The sequence below is a fragment of the Bos grunniens genome, chromosome 12, assembly GCF_055505025.1.
Source record: "Bos grunniens cultivar Pamir isolate PY7600 chromosome 12, Bosgru_T2T1.0, whole genome shotgun sequence".
NCBI lineage: Eukaryota > Metazoa > Chordata > Mammalia > Artiodactyla > Bovidae > Bos > Bos grunniens.
The window spans coordinates 15,141,132-15,161,509 of NC_141176.1; the positions used below are offsets into that span (position 1 = coordinate 15,141,132).

Below are 20,378 nucleotides of genomic sequence, written 5' to 3' on the forward strand. Positions count from 1 at the left end.
TTCTAGTTACAGCATTGACTTATCTCCCAAGAGTCTCACCCTGCCTGACTCCCTGTCTCAATAGAATCGGGTTATTTCCACTTGTTCAGATGTAGTGGTTTAAGCTTAAGTCCTGGAAGCACCAAAACAGGAACCATGGCAACCTTGAGCAATGACAAGATTAACATGTCTCAAACAAAAATGGAGCTCCTTCTTTCAGCTTTTAGCCCCTAGAGGAAATATTTACATCTTGGATTTCCACCCTCTGAATGCAAATATCGTCCAGTTATTTACAGGGTGTAACGCATTTCTTTCCCATTGTTATTTCAACCAAAATAGGTTGTGGAATAGGAAAACACACAATTGCACGAGCAAGAGCAAGGAGGCAGAAAGGAGTGTGGTGTATTTCCCAAAGGATGAACACTGCAGGCCACACTTAGAGGTTGCATAGAGTTTGTCGTGAAGAGTGATAGAACTTGAGGTTGGAAAAGCAGATGGCAGAGATTATTCATACAAAGAGCCTTTGATATCAGCCTGATAATGGCTATAAAATTAGCCAAAGTTTATGCAACACACTAAGTGTAGCAATCATAGTGCTTAGACTTCACATGGGTTATTTCATTCATAGTTCACAAGCAGGGCTGTGAATCAGTAAATATGTACCGTTACCATGAGAACAATTGTTGTTGTTGTGTAGTCTCTAAGTCGTGTCCAGCTCTTTTGCAACCCCATGGACTGTAGCCCACCAGGCTCCTCTGTCCATGGGATTTCCCAGGCAAGAATATTGGAGCAGATTGTCATTGCCTTTTCCAGGGGATCTTCCTGACCCAGGGATCGAACTCCTGCCTGGCAGGTGGATTCTTTACCACAGAGCCGCCTGGGAGGCCCGTGAGAACTATTACCAGCCCCTTGTCACAGAATCTGGAGAACTTAGAAAACTTACCCAAGGTCACATAGCTGGTGAGTGGCAAAACTCGCAAGGGGAATCCGGGATTCTGACTCCATAGCCGGGAGTTTGGGTTTTATGCTATTCTGGAAATTGTTTTCCTAAGTTTTTGTTTTTGTTAAAATTGTGTGTGTAGGACAAGAATCAAACAGTTCTACAAAGCTTATAATGAAAAACAATAATCTTTTCCTTGTTTCCACCATTAATTTTTTTCCTCCCAGAGACAAGCCTTTTAGCTTTCTGTTTTTGGTTTTTATTTTTAATGTATTTATCTTTTTTGTTGTTGTTGTTTTTTGTTTCCACACCAATCCAGTGAGTTTGATAAAATGTATTGATTTCCCCTGGCAGGGTGGGCGGGGGTGTTGAGGAAAGGAATTCAGGGGATGCCTAATTAAGCAATGCAGAGCCCTCTACCAACCCGCTATCTTTCACTTTGTCCTTCCTCTTTCGCCTCCCAGTCCCCAACCTGCTTGTGAGCTAAAGAGTCCTCCTATTTCAAGCAATCCAGTGTATCAATCATACTGTCTTGAGGTTGCCCTTGAGGGAGGTCCCATCCTCTATTCACAGTGATTTATCCAAGTATTGCTTCCAAATAAGTATCAGTCAGTTCAGTTCAGTCGCTCAGTCGTGTCCAGCTCTTTGCGACCCCATGGACTGCAGCATGCCAGGCTTCCCTGTCTATCACCAACTCCCAGAACTTACTCAAATTCATGTCCAAGTTGGTGATATCATCCAACCATCTCATCCTCTGTTGTCCCCTTCTCCTCCTGCCTTCAATCTTTTCCAGCATCAGAGTCTTAGTATCCTCTATAAGACACATTAGGCAAATAAAATGTGTTACATTTTGTGACAGTGATAGTAACCCTGAAGGAGACATTGTTATTATTCCCATTTTGCAGATCAATCATGAGGCACAATCAAGCTAAGCCAGTTGTCCACATGTTTATGTTTTATAAGTAGCATGCCCAGATTGCAACTATGTTCTATCTGGCTCTAAAGTCCATTGGTTTGTGTGTGTGTTTGTAAACTTTACAATATTGTATTTTTTAATGTATTTATCTTTAACTCTTTAAATAACCTTACTGGGATGCTATGGAAATAAATACCGTTACTTGATTTTTCAGTGTTGCTTATTATCTGTGTTTCTATTTATTATACAAGATAAGGGTTTAGCTCTTTCCCCACTTCTTGGCCTGCACTGCAAATATAAATCCTCTAAACAAATATGTCATTTGGTTAAACAATGTTTAATATTTACATTATTTTAACTAGGTAAATACTGTTTATAATTGAATTGAGTAGTTCTCAGTGACATGATTACTTTTACTTTCTTCAATAACCTTTTGGTTTTCCTGGATTTGGTAATTTCTTGGTTTGTTTTTTATTTTATTGCTTAGTTTTCTGTCTCCAAATTGTTCCAAGAGGTGTAACTCTCCTTTTAATATGTTCAAACATGCCAAGTGCCCAATCAATTTCTTTTTTTTTTTTAATTAAAAAAATATTTTTGCCATGCTGGGTCTTCACTGCATCTAGTGGGCTTCTGTTGCAGAGCATAGGCTCTAGAGTGCTAAGGCTCAGTCGTTGCTGTGTGAGGGCTTAGTTGTCCCATGGTTGCAAAGAGTTGGACCCGACTAAGCACACACACACATACGTGGGACCTTAGTTTCCAGACCAGGGATCAAACCTGTATCCCTGTATTGGAAGGCAGATTCTTAAACACTGGACCACCAGGGAAGTCCCACCAATCAATTTATTCTTGGAGACATTTCTCCCAGAACCCTTTGATCTTATTCGGTTTGGACTGACTACTCTCTCTGTGTTCTGAGATCTCCCCTCACCATGTCCCTGAGTATTCTTTTCCCCTCTCTCTTTCCTTACATCCCTTTGTCATGCAAGTGTATGTTCCTCGGTTCTTTGTCTCGTCACAACAAAGATTTGGAGCGATGCCTTGATTCCTGAATTTCATTTCCTCCTCTTTCTTTCTTTACTCCTTTATTTGGAAGGAATATATCCTTCACTCTTTGCTGAGAAAAAAATGGTTGGGAAGTGAATTTTTGGAGAGCTTTAATTTCTGAAAATATCCTTGCACCCTTAAGTTTGCAAGGTTTGGTTGGGATTAGAATACCAGGTTAAAATATTATTTTCCTGTTAGAGTTTTGAAGGCATTGTTCCATTGCTCTCTGCTGATGCTGTTGAGAAGCCCGAAGTCAGCCTGATTTTTGATCATGTGTATGTAATCCGTCCCTCCTTCTCACCCAGGCTTTACTCCCTGTTTTCTTCAATTTCATGATGAGGTAGCTTCATGTAGATATAGATTTAACCCCTGAGCTGAACTGGGTAAACCTTTTCAATCTGGAAACTCATGACCTTTAATGCTTGGAAACTTTTTTGAATTGTTTCTTTGATATTTTCCCCTCCTCCATTTTCTCTGTTCTCTCTTTCTGAAAACCTCATTTAGGTATCAGTTCTCCCAAACTGATCTCTCTGTCTCTTTTTCCCTTATCTGTTTTCCATCTTTCTGTCATTTTGTTTTACTTTCTTAGAGATTTCCTTATCTTTATCTTATAATCCTCTTACCAAGTTTTTCATTTGTGTTATAATGTTTGTAATTTCTAAGAGCTTCTTTTTGATCTCTGAAGTCATTTTTTCTCCAGTAGCTTCTTTCTTGTTTCATGATAGACTTGTCTTCTGTTATCTCCCCAAAGATATCCCTGGTAGTTTTTCAGTTTTTTCCTTCTGCCTGAATTATCTTTGTTTCCACAAATGACTTTGCTCAGATGTCTACTGATTCTTGGTTGACTGTTCTTTCTTTAGCATGGGGCATTTAGAAAAGGGGACTAAGAGGCCTCTTCCATAAGTGGGCCTTGTTGATGGTGGGCTTTGGTATTGGGCCCATCTGGATGGAAAGTTGCTTCAGGGAATGTGAGGACTGAGTTTTCTGGGTCAATTTGTGTAGCCTAGCTTCCCTAGTGGCTCGGACGGTAAAGCGGCTGTCTGCAATGCAGGAGACCTGGGTTCGATCCCTGGGTTGGGGAGATCCCCTGGAGAAGGAAATGGCAGCCCACTCCAGTACTCTTGCCAGGAAAATCCCATGGACCACAGAGCCTGGTAGGCTACCGTCCATGGGGTCGCAAAGAGTCAGACACAACTGAGGGACTTCACTTTCACTTTCATTTGCCTAGCCTATACTGCCCAGTTGTTTCATCAAGCACTATTCTAGACATGATGTGAAGGTATTTTGTAGGTGTGAGTAACACCTACAGTCAGTTGACTTTAAAGGAGATTACTCTCAATCATGTGGATGGACCTCATCTAATCAGTTGAAGCCCTTAAGAGCAAAAAAACAGGTTTCCCAAGAAAAGTGATTCTTCCTCAAGACTGTAACAAAGAAATCCTGCCTCACTTTCTGGCCTGTTGACCTGCCCTATAGATGTTGGATTTTCTGGTCCCCATAATTGCATGAGCCAATCCCTTAATATAAATGTCTTAATGCAAATATACCTATATCCTGTTGATTCTCTGTTTCCCTGGAGATCCTTGTCTGGCACAGGGAGCTCTTGTTGTCTGTATATTTAGACTTTTCCTCCTAGCTTAGTCAGATTTATTTAAAAAAAATTTTTTTTTTTTTAAATTTATTTGGCTGCACTGGTTCTTAGTTGCAGCCCTCTTGATCTTCAGTCTTCATTGTGGCATAGGGGATCTAGTTCTCTGACCAGGGATCAAACCCAGGACTCCTGCAGTGGGATCAGGGAGTCTTAGCCACTAGACCACCAGGGAGGTCCTCAGATTTCTTTAATTAAAAAAAAAAAAAAAGCCTCTTGTGGTCTCTTGACTAAAAACGACAGCCTGGCTACCTGTGAGGTAAGAAGGCTGCAGAGTTTTTCTTATTCTCCTAAAATAACTTTGTAGTACCCCCAAACTTAACTATGCCTGTGTGTGCTTAGTCGCTCAGTCATGTCAACTCTTGCGACCCCATAGACTGTAGCCTGCCAGGCTTCATGGGATTCTCCAGGCAAGAATACTGGAGTGGGTTGTCATTTCTTTCTCCAGGGAAACTATGCCTAGTAACTCCCAAATCAGAATCCCTCTGATTTACTCCCTCCAGAGAATAAAAACCCTTTTCCTAAAAAGATGTGACCTTCCAATGGAGAGAGAGGACATCACCTCCTGAACCTCTGAGGTCATTCTCTTCCAATGTTACATTTAGAAGTTCTTGAATATCTATTTCAAATATCTTTAAACAAGCTATAATTTAAGGACTTCCCTGGTGGTCCAGTGGGTAAGAATTTGAATGCCAGTGCAGGCAATACAGGTTTGATCCTGGATCAGGGAAGATTCCGGACAACTAAGTCCATGTGCCCCAGCTACTAGAGAGTAGCCTCCTCTGGCCGCAACTAGGGAAACCCTGCACACAGGAACAAAGACCCAGCACAGCACCAAATAAATTAACTAATTACTTTAACAAGTTTGATGACTTTTGGCAAATACATTTTAGTTGCTCTGAGAAAACACACTTTCTCCTCATTCTCAACACTTAGACCATTATAAAAACAGAAGCCAGGAACTGCCCCTCCAATTTCTTCCATGCTTCTTCTTCCTTATTCCTTCTCATAAATTCCATGGATTCTTTCAGTCATCCTCTCCCAGGTACATGGACTCCTCTTTCTTTCTTGTAGTCAATTGGTCAACAAATTCCTTTCTCTTTTTTCAAAGGTTTGGCTCTTTTCATTCTCCTTGCCACAACCACATTTTAGACCTTTAACTTTCTCCCTTTGGGATTTTTGTGGGGCCCTCCTAACTTCGTGACTTAAGTTTCTGCCCATCTAGTTTGTCCTGCATTTTACAGATGATCTGAGCTTCCTTAAAATACTGTTTTTACAATATTGCTCTCCTTGGCAAATACTCTCATGCTAACTTCTGGTTTAAGATGATGAGTTAAGGGCATTTTACTTCAATCACTTTCCCCAGCCCCAAAACTGACAGTAAAAGGTTAAAAATAAATAAATTTAAAAGATAGGCATATGTCTACGAAGACAAACATCATCAACATTTTAAAAACCGTTAAGCAGATGGATGAGTCATAACTGACTCAGGAAATTCATGAGAACTGAACCTGAAACCAGCAGTGAAGGAAGTCTAGAAGTGACCTGACTTACGGCATAATATCTCTGAAATGCCTAGGGACTGGAATCACAGCACCCTGGGCTTTGACAATGAACATGCAGCTGAAAAATGAGCCAGTTGCTTTAAAGTCCACATAAGAAGCCGCTAGAACCTCAGATCCTCTCCCCGACTCTCCCCTCTATACCCATCCCAGCAGCCTTTCAATCTTGCCAGAACACTGAAAGGCTTTGTTCCCCTCTCTTTTCTACACAACAGCATCAAAACATAGGATGTGTTCCCATCTTAGAACATGGCTTCTGGTAATAAATGTAGTATCTTTCACCAGAGCTTGGCGAGGGTTTTAGGAATATCAGGAAGAATGCTTCAAGGGAACAACTCATTAGGACAGAGCAGGACCCTGGTCAACTCCGGCCTGGAAGAGAAGTTCTGTAGACAAGCCATTGTACATAAACTGGCACTGGCTTAACCTTCATGTGGGCACGAGCTGCTTCCAAGGTTCACAGTCGGGCAAGCGGAGTGAGTGGACCAAATGGCCAAGGGTGCATGTGGAGTTGGTTCTTTGGGGGCCAGAACGCCGATCTGTCAGGAGCCACATGACACCTCGAGCTACTTTAGTACCTGGAGTTGATTGTCATAACGCCCTGTTAACAGGAGTCATGTGGCTGCCAGTGCAGGAGACCCGGGTTTGATCCCCGGTCTGGGAAGATCCCATGTGCCACAGAACAACTAAGCCTGGGCTCCTAGAGCCTGTGCTCTGTAACAAGAGAAGCCACTACAATAAGAAGCCCGTGCACCACACCTAGAGAGTGGCCCCCACTCGCCACAACTAGAGAAAGCCCACATGCAACAGTGAAGACCCGGCGCGGCCAAAAATAGAGAAATAGTTAAAAACAAAAACAAAAACAGGAGCCACACTCAGGTGACTAATCTCTAAGGCTCTTCTTGGGCTTCCATTGCAACCTTCCTTTTTGGCTCTTGCATCCAGACTTGGCCTTTCTCGGTGAACATGGCTTGCTGGTCTCTTACGTTTTGCCTTCCCAGCTTTTGTTTCCTAAGCGTGCCCACTGTCCATCCCAAAGTAACCGTGACTTGCCTCCTTTCTCCTTGCCCCTCTTCGTCTTTTTTTTTTTTTTTTTTTTGACGCATGGGCCATGACAGAAGTCTGACAAGGTGAAGGGGAGTTGAGGAGGGACTCACTCTTTGCAGCCAAGTAGGTAGAGCTTGAGGAAAACTGGGAAGATGTCCATTAACCCAATGTAGTAAAAAGGAAATGTGACAGATTTTAAAACATTGCCAAGCAGTGTAAGCATCCAGGCAAAGTCTGACAACTAAATTTGTAGTGGGCTCTAATGAGATGGTTCTTAATTTATCATGTGGGGAAAAGACTGGAGGAAGCAGACAAAATGATCCAGAAAATCCCTTGTATATACAAACGTGAAAAAAAAAAGTCACCAAAATGTTAATGTTATCCCAGAAATGAGATTTCAGGTATTTTTCTTTCTCCTTTATACTTTTATGTATGGTTTAATTTTTTAATAGGCAATTATTGTATATAATGAGGAAAAGCTATTTCTGTTGAGAGACAGGAAAGAAGACTCTATTAAAAGAGGAAGAGGGGGAAGAGTGATTCAAGACTTGGATTAGACACAATGATTTAAGGCATCAAAGACGAAAAAAAAAAAGAAAATGGGGTGAAGGTAGCATTGTACACTGAATATGCAATGAAATATCAGCAAAGAGAGCTGATAGACTGAAAAATTTGAGAGACTGGCTGCCTCAGGCAGGGCAGCCAGTAGGTAATAAAACATTTATGTAAACGTTAAAAAAGACTTATTTTTCATCCATCACTCAACTTTTGGGCCTGACACCTTTGTGCAGTGCACGACCTCCACAAAAAAGTCTTGATCCATCACCCTGGCTGGGGACATGACTGTAATAAAACTGGAATTCTGTGCACAAGGAAGAAGGGAAGAGATACCGGCTAGGTAATTAAGAATCTGCCTTATCTTCAGCACTGGAGTTGCTCGTCTCACTCCTGACCTGTACAAGGACAAAGGAAGGAGCTTAAAGGTCTACATTGTTCCAGCAATAAATGACTACCGAGTAGGACTATTTTCCTGCACAACTCTAGGTGCTAGGTTCTGGGAGAAACAACTGCTCATCCCTAGCAGAACTGAAATGGTGCAATTACACAATGCCTAGCAAAGCACAAATATTTGTTCGAAAATGAATGAATACAGCAACTCTAATGCTACCATTATATAAAACAAGGCAAAAGTATAATAAGAAGAACTCCTTATTTTCCCCCTTTTTCTTTTAAAAAATAATTTTACATCCTTATCAAAATCTATCCTTTGCCAGAGTCTAGAGCAGCCGTGTTAGCAGACCTTTCTACAAAGATGAACATGTCCTGAGTCTGCACTGTCCAGTATGGCCGCCAATCACCATATACGGCTGAGTATGTCAGAGGTGGTTACTGCAACTGAGAAGCTGAATTTTAAATTTAATTTATAATGATTTAAAATTCAAATAGTCACATCTAGTGGATACTACTACTGAAACAGAGAGTTTTAAAGAGCCTGAGTAGATATCATGAATTCTGTGGATTAGTAAAGGTAAGTATCTGTTGTTAACCCATTTCCTTCACTTCAGTTGATATTGGGTTAAATTAAGATTACCCTAAATCTTTTTCCTCTGATAGTCTCACCATCTGTATGTTTTTGCTTTTCAAACGAAGTTGGTTTATCAAAGCTTTTCACACTTAGAATTATTTACAGGTGCCAAAAGTAGGTACCACAGATCTGATAAGAAACATGGATTTGATTTATGCATTTTTTGCTTGTTTGAAGTTAACAATAGTTTTTATATGATTACATCAGATTCCACAAACAGACTGTTAGTCCTTGTGTGGTAAAGATTATTTTCCGCTTGTCGTAAACATACACTCTGCTTTCTCCATCAGGAGTGATATGTTCCTCCTGAGTGATCCTTGCTTTCTGCCTTGCACATTAGGCATTTAACCACTTACTACCCCGTAATATTTTCCAAATCCCTATTTCGCATTGCTGTCTAAATCTTGTTTGTTTTTTTCCTTTTAAATGTATGGATACCTCCTCTCCCAGACTTGAGACCTAAAGGCAAGGTACAAGGGTAAGATATAGTTCATGTTTTGGATGAAAGAACCCTGGACTTGGAATCAGGTTATGGACATTTGGACAATCATTTTGAGCCTAAGATTTGTCATTGGTAAAATGGGAATGATAATATTCATTTCAGCGAACTCTTGTGGGCCTCAACTAGTGTGTGTAAAGCTCTTGCCAAATGCTAAAGAACTCAGTCACTGCTGGATATTCTGTTTCATTGTGTCCTTCACCACAAGACCATAGTAAAAGGTAATGGAACAGTCACTGAATGACACAATGAATGGATATAGAAAACAGATATGGTTTTCAATAATTTTGAAAATTCAGATTTTAAAAAAATGTATTTATTTATTATTTGTTTTATTTATTTTGGGCTGCTCTGGGTGCCCTGGCTGGGGCACTAAGATCCTACATGCCACAGGGCATGGCCAAAACTTTAAAAATTAGTAAATAAATAAATAAAATGAAAATTGAACTTCATTTTCTAACCTCCAGTGTACCTTGCTCCCCTTATTTCTTATTTAATTACCACTTGGCCTGGGGGAGGGAAAATATACCTTACCAAAGAAAATATTGGTCATATATTCCAAATTAAACTTTTAGATTTAGCCATTTTGAATTATTTTGCATAAATCATTTATATAATTTGCACAATTATATAAGAATAATATTCATAGGCTTGGAGCAGTCCCCTTTGTAATACATGCAATTAATAAATCCTTAATAAAATAAATAGTAAAATTAAAAAGTATTTCTCACTGGGAGTCAGTCTCTTTTGGTATAGCCATTGTCAACGCAATTATGTATTACATAAAATTTTCTAATGAGTTTTCACTCCTAGAGTTACATGTACCACAAATAGAATGGAATTAGACCCCCCCCCCCAATAATGGAATTAAAAATCATGAAAACCTATGCAATATGAAGTTTTCCACTATTCTTTTCTCTAAGAAGCCAAGTAGAGGTTTATCTCTTATTTTTAAAGATTTTTCTTATCAGGGCTTAAAATACCTTGAGACCAAATCACACCTTTATATAAAGCTATTTACTTTGACACAGTCTGTGTCCTTGGACTTAAAAATACACACACCTAGATGTAGATTTTCACCTGTTCCTCGCTGTTGTTGTTTAGTCACTCAGTCATGTCCGACTCTTTGTGACCCCATGGACTGTAGCCCGCCAGGCTCCTCTGTCCATGGGGATTCTCCAGGCAAGAATACTGGCATCGGTTGCCATTTCCTTCTCTAGGGAATCTTCCCAACCCAGGGATTGAACCTGTGTCTCCTGAATTGCAGGCAGATTCTCTATCATCTGAGCCACCAGGGAAGCCCCTGGTCCTCATTAAGTGATTGTAATTTCTACCTTGACTCTATAAGCCCTCTCCCACATCCCTTGCCTCATTTTGACCATCTCTCAGACACCAGCTTCAAAATTGGGAAAGTAAGCGAGTGAGTGAGTGAGTGAGAGAGAGTGAAAGTCACTCAGTCATGTCTGACTCTTTGCGACCCCATGGACTATACAGTCCATGAAATTCTCCAGGCCAGAATACTGGAGTGGGTAGCCTTTCCCTTCTCCAGAAGATCTTCCCAAACCAGGGATTGAACCCAGGTCTCCCACATTGCAGGTGGATTCTTTACCAGCTGAGCCACAAGAAAAGTCCTCAACTGGGAAAGGAGTATGTCAAAGCTGTATATTGTCACTCTGCTTATTTAACTTATATGCAGAGTACATCATGTAAAATGCCAAGCTGGATGAAGCACAAGCTGGAATCAAGATTGCCAGGAGAAATATCAACAACCTCAGATATGCAGATGATGCCACCTTTATGACAGAAAGCAAAGAGGAACTAAAGAGGCTCTTGATGAAGGTGAAAGAGGAGAGTGAAATTGCTGGCTTAAAACTCAACATTCGAAAAACTAAGATCATGGCATCTGCTTCCATCACTTCATGACAAATAGATGGGGAAACAATGGAAACAGTGACAGACTTTATTTTCTTGGGCTCCAAAATCACTGCAGTTGGTGACTGCAGCCATGAAATTAAAAGACATTCCTTGGAAGAAAAGTTGTTACAAACCTAGACAACATATTAAAAAACAGAGAAATTACTTTGCCAACAAAGGTCCATCTAGTCGAATCTGTGGTTTTTCCAGTAGTCGTGTATGAATGTGAGAATCAGACCATAAAGAAAGCTGAGCACCAAAGAACTGATGCTTTTGAACTGTGGTGTTGGAGAAGACTCTTGAGAGTCCCTTAGACTGCAAGGAGATCCAACCAGTCCATCCTAAAGGAAATCAATCCTGTATATTCATTGGAAGAACTGATGTTAAACTGAAGCTCCAATACTTTGGCCACCTGATGCAAAGAGCCGAATCATTGGAAAAGACCCTGATGCTGGGAAGGATTGAAGGCAGGAGGAGAAGGGATGACAGAGGGCAAGATGGTTGGATGGTATCACCAACTCAATGGACATGAGTTTAAGCAAGCTCCCGGAGATGGTGAAGGACAGGGAAGCCTGGAGTGTTGCAGTCCATGGAGTGGCAAAGAGCTGGACATGACAGTGACCGAACAACAACAACAGACACCAGGAGCAAAAATGTCAGAAGGAAAATGATTTTTATTCAGCTTAAGTTTTCTTGTGCTGAGGATCAAAGAAGAGGCTGTTCCCATGTAGGGGCAGGAACCCGTCATCTGTGTTTGTGGTCTAAGAGTGGAGAGTGGGGACTTCTTTTCTCCCCTTGAGAGAAGCAGAACACTTCTTTTCATTGTTGCCATCGCTGTTAGGATTTCTATGGTACCTCCTCCTCAGTGCCCAGAAGGGAGCCATTGACCCCCGAGAGTGATGATGTTCCTTTTGGTTAATGTCTCTGAACTCTGAAAGATTCACCTCTCCTGTAACAACACCTAGACAGCACCCTGTGTCTTTCAGTGAAGGAATCCAACATGTGCCTCGATAGTGTAAAGATTATTTTAAACTAAAAGCATCTAAACAAATAGCAGCCACAGAAAGCAACCTTCCCTAAGCTTCTTTTCAGGACTTAGCCAGCACTCTTGAAAAATACAGCTGTCATCAATTCCCTGTCCAGGAGACTCACAGCCGGAAAGGAGACTAATCATTATCACGGGGATGAGTAACTGCTTAACAAACTTTATCTGAAACTGTCAGGCCTTCCCTTTGTTCTTCCACAGAACCTCTTTCTCTTCCCTCCCTCTCGCATTTAGTTCATACGTACACCCCTATCTCTCCCTGCTTTGGGAGTCATTTCATTTAAAACCTCCACTGAATGTAAGTAAGCTTTGTGTTTTCTCCTGACAAGCTGAACTCAAGTTGGAAGAAGAAGTTTTTCCTCCAAATAACATCATCTCAACTTAATACTTACAACAACCCTATTGTATTCCCGTTTTCCAGGTGAGAGAAACTGAGCCTTAGGGAGGTTAAGAAAGTTTCCAAGGTCACACAGAAATTAAACAGCAGAGGTGGGCTTTAAATGCTGATGACTTGAGAAAAAGAAAAACACAGCCAATTTTCTCTGTTTCTGAGCTGGACAAGTTGGAGGCAGCAGCTTGGTCCACGACAACTCGATGAAAGGTTTCAGAGTAAGCCCATGTGACAAGTAAGAACTAACCAAACACTGTGTTGTGTTAGTACCTGGGGTTGAACTGCAAGGTGAGAAGGAAGAGGGGAGAAAGATGCCACATGCAAGCACAATTGTGCACCAACTTAGAGGCCCAGAGGTCTCCCTGAGAGATGGTTCTGGGACCAGTATTTCTCAACCTCATCTAATCATGGCACCCAAAACAAAGGAGGTCCCTGGGCATGAACCACTGGATGTGCCGTAGAATGACCCCTGTGTCTCATTAGTAACTCATTAGTAATCCCCCTCCCTCAGCTTCTCCCCCAGGAAAACGCGTTAGAATGGACCTGAGTAAGGAAGACATTTTTTAAAGGCTAACCCTTAATCCACTCACATTTCTTGAGCAATAATAACCATTGCTACTAAGAAAACTCTACCACTTTATTACTAGCAATGTGTTTGTGACACACATTTCACAACTGATCCTGACACCCAGGATCATGTTGAATTGACCAAAAACTCTGTTCGGGTGTTCCTGTAACATCTTATGGAAAAGTCCAAATGAACTTTTGGGCCAACCCAATAGAAAACCGAGAGTTTGGTTTAACTGGGAAAGTGCCCCTTTGTACTAGGGTTAATCCAGTACTCCAAAAGATGACGAGTAGCCCCCTAAGGAGGCAGTTGCGTCTCTTCTCCTCTCCGTGGTCTGAGCTCTCTGGGGATCCTTTCCCAGGTCTTGTTCTTTCCACCGTAATACATGAAGATGAAGACCGGCAAAAAGAGGCAACCCTGGCATCGAGCTTTTGCCTGCTTCTCTAGTTTTGAATACGTGAGGAAAATTACAATCAACTAATCAGTGTTATCAAGCTACTGATGTATGACTATGAAACAAAGATCAGATTTCAACAATCAGGAGGGAAACGGGGAAAGTCTTAAATTGAGGAAGGGCTTTTGTAGACCTCAGGGCTGCCTCTGCAGAGGCAGTTAATCATTTGCCCAAACCATCAGATCCATTTCCACAACCTTTTCCTTAAGTTGTCTTTCCCCTACTGCCCCTACTCTCCTACAGGCAAAAGGATGGCAATGGGATCATTTCCTTTAGAAAGTAAACACTCATACAAAGCAAGTATACAGCTGTTACTAAAATGACATCCTTGGGGACTTCGCTGGTTGTCCAGTGGCTAAGACTCCCCGCTCCCAGTGCAGGAAGCCTGGGTTTGGTCCCTGCTAGGGGGAACTGGATCCCACATGCGGCAGCTAAGAGTTCACAGGCACAACTAAATATATAAATATATATTATATTTTAGCCAAATATATATATATAATATATATATTTCAGCCAAATATATAAATAAATAATTTTTAAGTAAAATGATATCTTCTAGGGAAATTATGTTTAGGTATCACAATTAAAAGGTTGATATTTGGTATCATTTGTAGCTGACAGCATCTTCTTATGGATCAGTTTATCTGATCTACTATAGTTTCTCTTACATTGTCTCACAGAGCATGTGGAGTAAATTTCTTCTGAAAGAAGGAAAGTTCATTTCTACATCCTGGATGGGCTGAGGTGAAGGAAGAATAAATTCGCTGATTAAACTTTCACAAGTCAGTTTGCTGAGCAAAATATCTACTGTCCTTCAGAGCATTTTGTAGTCATATCTCTATCGACATGTCCAGAAATTGAACTCAAAATACCCCAAATTTGGGTGCTTTCCTAAAGTTCTTTGATATCCTTGAAAACTGAAATCGACTCCGCTGTTTCTCAGACTCATCTAGAATTCACTGTACCTGCAGGAGAGGCCCACACTGTTGGCCTTCTCAAGTTTCTCTTTGAAGAGACAAGAAACAATCCCTCCCTGAAGAGAAGTGAGAATGCCTCTGCCTCTCAAGTTAAAAGGAGATGGGAGGTGTGAGGCGAGGTCAGGGGGCACCAGGGCAAAGGCCGTGGCTGAACTTGAAGGCCAGCCAACAGATACGTGTCAATGTCAACTGTACTTGAAAGACAGAAATCCCAAACCCTAAGATCCTCACATTTCAGAGAAAATGAAGAGTTCCTTCTTTGTCTTCAACAAATCACTGTTTTCATAGCAGCATGAAACTTCTTTCTGACTAAACTTTTCTTGGCCGTGATCAGCCATGACTGAGTGAATAATTATCTAGTTAAACAGGGACTGCTGAGGACTTCCTTGGTGGTGAAGTGGTTGAGAATCCGCCTTGCAGTATGGAGGACATGGGTTCAATCCGTGGTCAGGGAAGAAAGATCCCACATGCCCCGGAGCAACCAAGCCTGCACACCTGCACACCACAGCTAGTCTGTAGGCACAAGGGAAGATTCCACACGGTGCAGTGAAGACCCTGGGTGCCACAACTAAGACCTGGCACAGCTAAATAGATAAATATTCAAAAAACCAAACCAGGGACTGGCCATCTACTCTGTGATTTTTTTTTTTCAGGTGGCTTCATCTAGAAAGGCTTCCTTGCATTCCCGACAGAGGCCCATCATCACCTGTCTGAACTCTTGAAGTACTCAGAGCTCAGCTTTAAACTGCACTATGTCATGTGGAGATGATCAGGTCATGAGGTCAGTTTTTTTCTCTTAATTTTTTGTCAGAGGATAATTGCTTTGCAGTATTGTGCTGATTTCCACCATACATCATCATGAATCAGCCACAGCTCCCCTCCCTTGTGAACCCTCCTCCCATCTTCCACCCCATCGCACCCCTCTAGGTTGTCACAGAGCACTCGGTTGAGCTCCCTGTGTCACACAGCAAATTCTCATGGCTATATACTTTACACATGGTCATGTATTTGTTTCCATGCTGCTCTCTCTATTCATCCCACCCTCTCCTTTCCCCATGAGGTCAGTTTTGTGGAGGAAGCTTGCTCTGTTGGCAGCATCATGGGAAGACAGTAGTGACGAGGAGACTAGGGAGATATAAAGTTCTTATAACAGAGAGGGTTGAGGGTCTAAACAAAGGCAGCAGTAGTAGATATGGAGAGAACTGACCCACCAATTTAACAGAAATGTAGGACCTAAAATGAACAGAACTTGGTTACTGGTTGTACATGCAGACGTGAGGGAAAGGAAGGGGGTGACTTGGATGACGAGTGGATAGTAGGACCACACTGAGGCAGGAGGTGTAGAGAATATGAAAAGGACGAGGCCCTCAGAGGAGTTCAGTGTTGGATGTGCTCAGTTTGAGGTTCCGTGGGGGGAAGGATGGACACAGAAGGCAAGCTGGTGGGGTTAAGACTGAAGTTCAAAGACAGGTTAGGGGACTTCTCTGGAAGTCCAGAGGTTAAGACTCCACACTTCCAACACAGGGGGCACAGGTTTGATCCCTGGTCTGGGAACTAAGATCCCACATGCCGCATGGTGTGGCCAAAAATAAAATAAAAAGAAACAAGAATAGGACAGAAATTGGGGACTGGGGCTTGGCAGTGATCTGGAAATCTGTACTGCTCAGATTTCCCACCAAGAGAATGGGAACCTAGGCTGGCGGACTGCCCTCTGCTCCTTCACCTTCAGGAGGGACAGTGTTCACACCCTCCACTCTCCCGGGATGGCTCCCAGCCACTAGTGATCGAGCCTGGCCATGGCCTGCAGGCTTCTCTAACACGGCTTCCTCGGGGCTGTACTGGGAGCTGAGGCTCTTCCTACCCAACCTCCTTCCTTCTTATTCTTTCATTGAAGTCCATCAGCACAAAGGCCTAAGGCTCTCCCTCTCTCCCTTAACCCTTACAACAATCTTCCAATAGATTTATTGCACATTTAATTCCATCTGAATGTGTGCTTCTTGGAGATCCTGCAGCAACCTAGGAGTCATCAATATATGTGCATGCTAAGTCGCTTCAGTTGTGTCCAACTCTTTATGACCCCATATAGAGCCTGCTAAGCTCCTCTGTCCATGGAATTCTCCAGGCAAGAATACTGGAGTGAGTTGCCATTTCCTTCTATTAAAAGAATGGGAGTGAATTAGACATATCTGGGAGAACCTACAGAATGAGGGGTAAAAAAAAATCATTGAAATGTTAAAATGAAGGAAAGGGTTACAGAGAATACTAACCTTTAGGTAGTGATAAGAGGGGCTCTGGGGCTAGGCTGCCTGGGTTTGAATAAGGCTAGGAAATAGCAGCCCACTCTAGTATTCTCGCCTGGGAAATCCCATGGACAGAGGAAACTAGCAGGCTACAGTCCATGGGGTCACAAAGAATAGGACATGACTTAGTGACTAAACAACAGTGACCACTTATTATTAGCATGACCCTCTAGGCAGATTGCTTAGCCCTTCTAAGCTCCTCTTTCCTTGTGTGTAAAAGGAGAGGGGGGATATTCATACTTGTTAAAGGTTTGTTGTAAAAGTAGTTAGAAAACTACCTTTATATATTGAGGTCTCTGTAGAAGTTGTTACCCTATATTGGAAAAGAATCTGAATAAAAATGAAAATATATATAACTTAATCACTATTCTGTATGCCTGAAACTAACACAATATTGTAAATCAACTACACTCCAATAAAAGGTAAAAAAAAAACAAAAACAAAAAACTGGCTATTATCATCAGGCATAATGGATAAGGAGACCCTAGAGTACCCAGTAGCATCCAGGAAAAGAAGAGGAGGACCAGAATCTCGCACCACAAAGTCGGGGGAGCAGCAGTTTCAAGAAGGAAGACAGTTTCAAAAGTCATAAAGAGCCATGAAGAATAAAAGTGAAAAAAAAAAATACTGGACTTCCCTGGTGGTCCATTAGTTAGGAATCTACCTGCCAGTGCAGAGGATGTGGGTTTGGTCTCTGGTCTGGGAAGATTCCATGTGCCATGAGGCAGCTAAGCCTGTGTCCCACAACTAGAGAAGCCGCTGCAATGAGAAGGGCTCATACTACAACTGGAGAGGAGCCCCCCTCTTGTCACAACTAAGAAAGCCTGCGTGCAGCCAAAGATACATATTTTTTTTTAAGAAACCATTAAAAAAAAGATGAAAAAATATTCAATAGGCTTGGAAATGACTGATAACTTTAACAAGAGCGGTCTCTGTGGTGTGGGGAAGACAGAAGTCAGAGGAAGAGGGCTTGAGAAGTGAATGGTGGTTGAGAAAGTGAATAGAGGGAGCCATCTTCCATCCTTGGCTTGGCTTTGATGTCAAAGAGAGAGAGACCTATGGACACAGGGGGCTCAAGAGGCCAAGAAGAAAATCAAGTTTGTTTATATGCAGAAAGTACAATGCCCGAGGACAGGAAGAGAAAGTTTTGGATAGCAAGATGTTTTCAGGAACTGTCAAAGAATGGGCTGAATGATTTTTGAGTTAACTCACAGAAGGGTGAGTTAATCAACAGAAAGGATGGTGATACTCTTGAGACCACTGAAGTAAGGATGAGGATACATCAAGGAGTGGTCACAAGACAGGAACGTAAAGGCAGTCCCAAGCAATGCCCTCTATCTGTTTTGTCTCTAACGAAGACTCCAAGATTGCAGCTATTAAAGATGAAGAGGGCAGAGGTGAAGTAGGCAACTTGAAGAAAACATACATTTTCCTCTTCTCCCCTAGCAGTGAAGGAAATCCAAATTTACTGAGCACCTCCCCTGGGCTGTGAACTTTCACTTGGTTGCTGTCCTGAATCCCCACCACCATCCTTTGAGGTAGATATCATTATTCCCATTTCACAGATGAGAAAAACTGAGGCTCTAAGAGATGGAGTCATTAGTCTAAGATGTAGGTCTAGCGGAGTACTCATTATTTGTTGAATGAATGGACTGCCCTTACCATGCTCTTTTTAATCTCCAATGGGTTGTGTACTTGTGTGATGTTTTGGCCAAACAGCCTTTTCACTGTTGAGACTATCCTTATGGCGTTGAGTCATGGGTCAGTCTCAACCCCCAAAAATGTCACACTACTGAAAAATGCAAGAAGTGGCTGGACAAGGACATGCATATACTTTATTTATCCTCAAACAGAAAAGCTACTTAAAAGATTATGACTGATTGGGAAATGAGATTTCGTGGGGCAGGAACATTTGAAGCTGCAGTTGCTAACATTCCCATCAGGGACCTCCCTGGGACACAGAATTGATGCGTGGATTGTTTTCATTTTGTTGTTAATAATATCTGGATGAAAATGCCTGCCAAAACATTTCACTGGAGGATTTAGGATCTGCTTTCCAAGTCTACAACTCAAGGGCAGCCGCCGATGTCACTGTGCTGGCATCCACTGCTTCATCTGGTTGAATGAAAAATAACCAGTTGTGTCTTCAAGAACATTGTGTGTGCTTGATACTTTTCAGTTAAAGTCTAATTTGTGTTCTTCTTGTAATTTTGCTAGTCAGAAGAGAAGGGTACAAATAATCATTTAAGGCAGTAAGTGAACAGACCACTGGACTCCGAGTTCCTGTGGGAAGTGGGTCTTGTTTCAATTCCCCGATATTCATTTAGAGGGTGGACACCACGCTTGGCACTCAGTGTGTGCTGAATAAATTCTTGCTGAAATAAACTGAACTACATCCACACACCACAGACAGCAGAGTGGGAGGGGGTCGGCAAGCCGTTTGAATCCATTTCCGTTTTCTTCTAGAGCAGGGTGCAGAACTGTCTCACAAAGATGTGTGAGTGAACACTCGAATTCGTTATTGAGGTTCGAAAAGAGCCCTGTGAATAATCCAGAGCCAGGGTTGTCTGTCACTGTAGCCAGAGGAGAAAGGGTCATCTTCCTAAATTGTATCCTTTTCCCCGCCTCTTTAAGTCTTTGTTTTTGTAGCTCTTTGGAGCTGTGGTTCTAATTCCCGGTCTATCCCAGATTTACTGTTTGACCTCAAAATGAGTCACTTAATCTCAGTTAATAGCTTAAGTTTCCCCTTCAGTGAGAGCCAAAGGGCCTTGGCTATAGTTACAGTTAGCAAATATCAAGCCACAAAAATTGGATATATTTAGTGCTATCCATCATCTATGTAAGGCTAATAGATATGAATTATGAGTACAAAGCCCCATTTAAACACTCTCAACTCCTCCCAAATTCCCCCTTGGAGGTTGTTAAGTCACTGTGTCATGTAGGAAGAGGTGAAAGACAAGGAAGCTGGGGATGGTTGCCCCAAACCCAAAGGAGATATTCTGGCAACAGAGGGCAACAAGAGGAAAGCTCAGCTCACTTGTCAGGGCGACAGTCATCTCCTGACCAACAACTTGCCGTCCTGGAAAAGAATGAACTAGTCTCTGCTTTTGAAAAATAAATGAAAAAGACAGCTGTCCACTCCAGCCTCATGTTAAGTGAAATAAGATGCAAGTTTACAGAATAAGTCAATAATGTTGTAATTATTCATGTTTTTCCAGGATTTGCCACTTGCTTTCTTCCAATCCTAAGTATTCCCCAGGGACTTTAAATAAGCTAGACTTTAAAGATTAGATTTGTGCACTGTCGTTCAATAACAATCTGAAAGAGAGAGGAGTGTGTATCTTATCAAAGAGAGTGATGGGTTAAGAAGTGAAGCAGATCTCTGCAAATGACTGAATTTCATTCCATTTTATATTCCTCTGTATATATGTACCACATCCATTCATTGAGATGTGGATGGACCTAGAGTCTGTCATACAGAGTGAAGTAAGTCAGAAAGAGAAAGACAA

At 41.8% G+C, this 20,378-nt stretch overlaps 1 long non-coding RNA gene across 1 annotated transcript in view; it reads left to right on the top strand.

Moving 5' to 3' along the window:
* The first annotated feature begins 792 nt into the window (after positions 1–792).
* LOC147361400 (uncharacterized) overlaps positions 793–20,378 on the top strand; it is a 30,660-nt gene continuing 11,074 nt past the window's right edge. The window contains exons 1-2 of the long non-coding RNA XR_015137855.1: positions 793–939; positions 15,223–15,350. This is a non-coding gene — a long non-coding RNA (uncharacterized LOC147361400). The remainder of the gene's footprint in view (positions 940–15,222; positions 15,351–20,378) is intronic.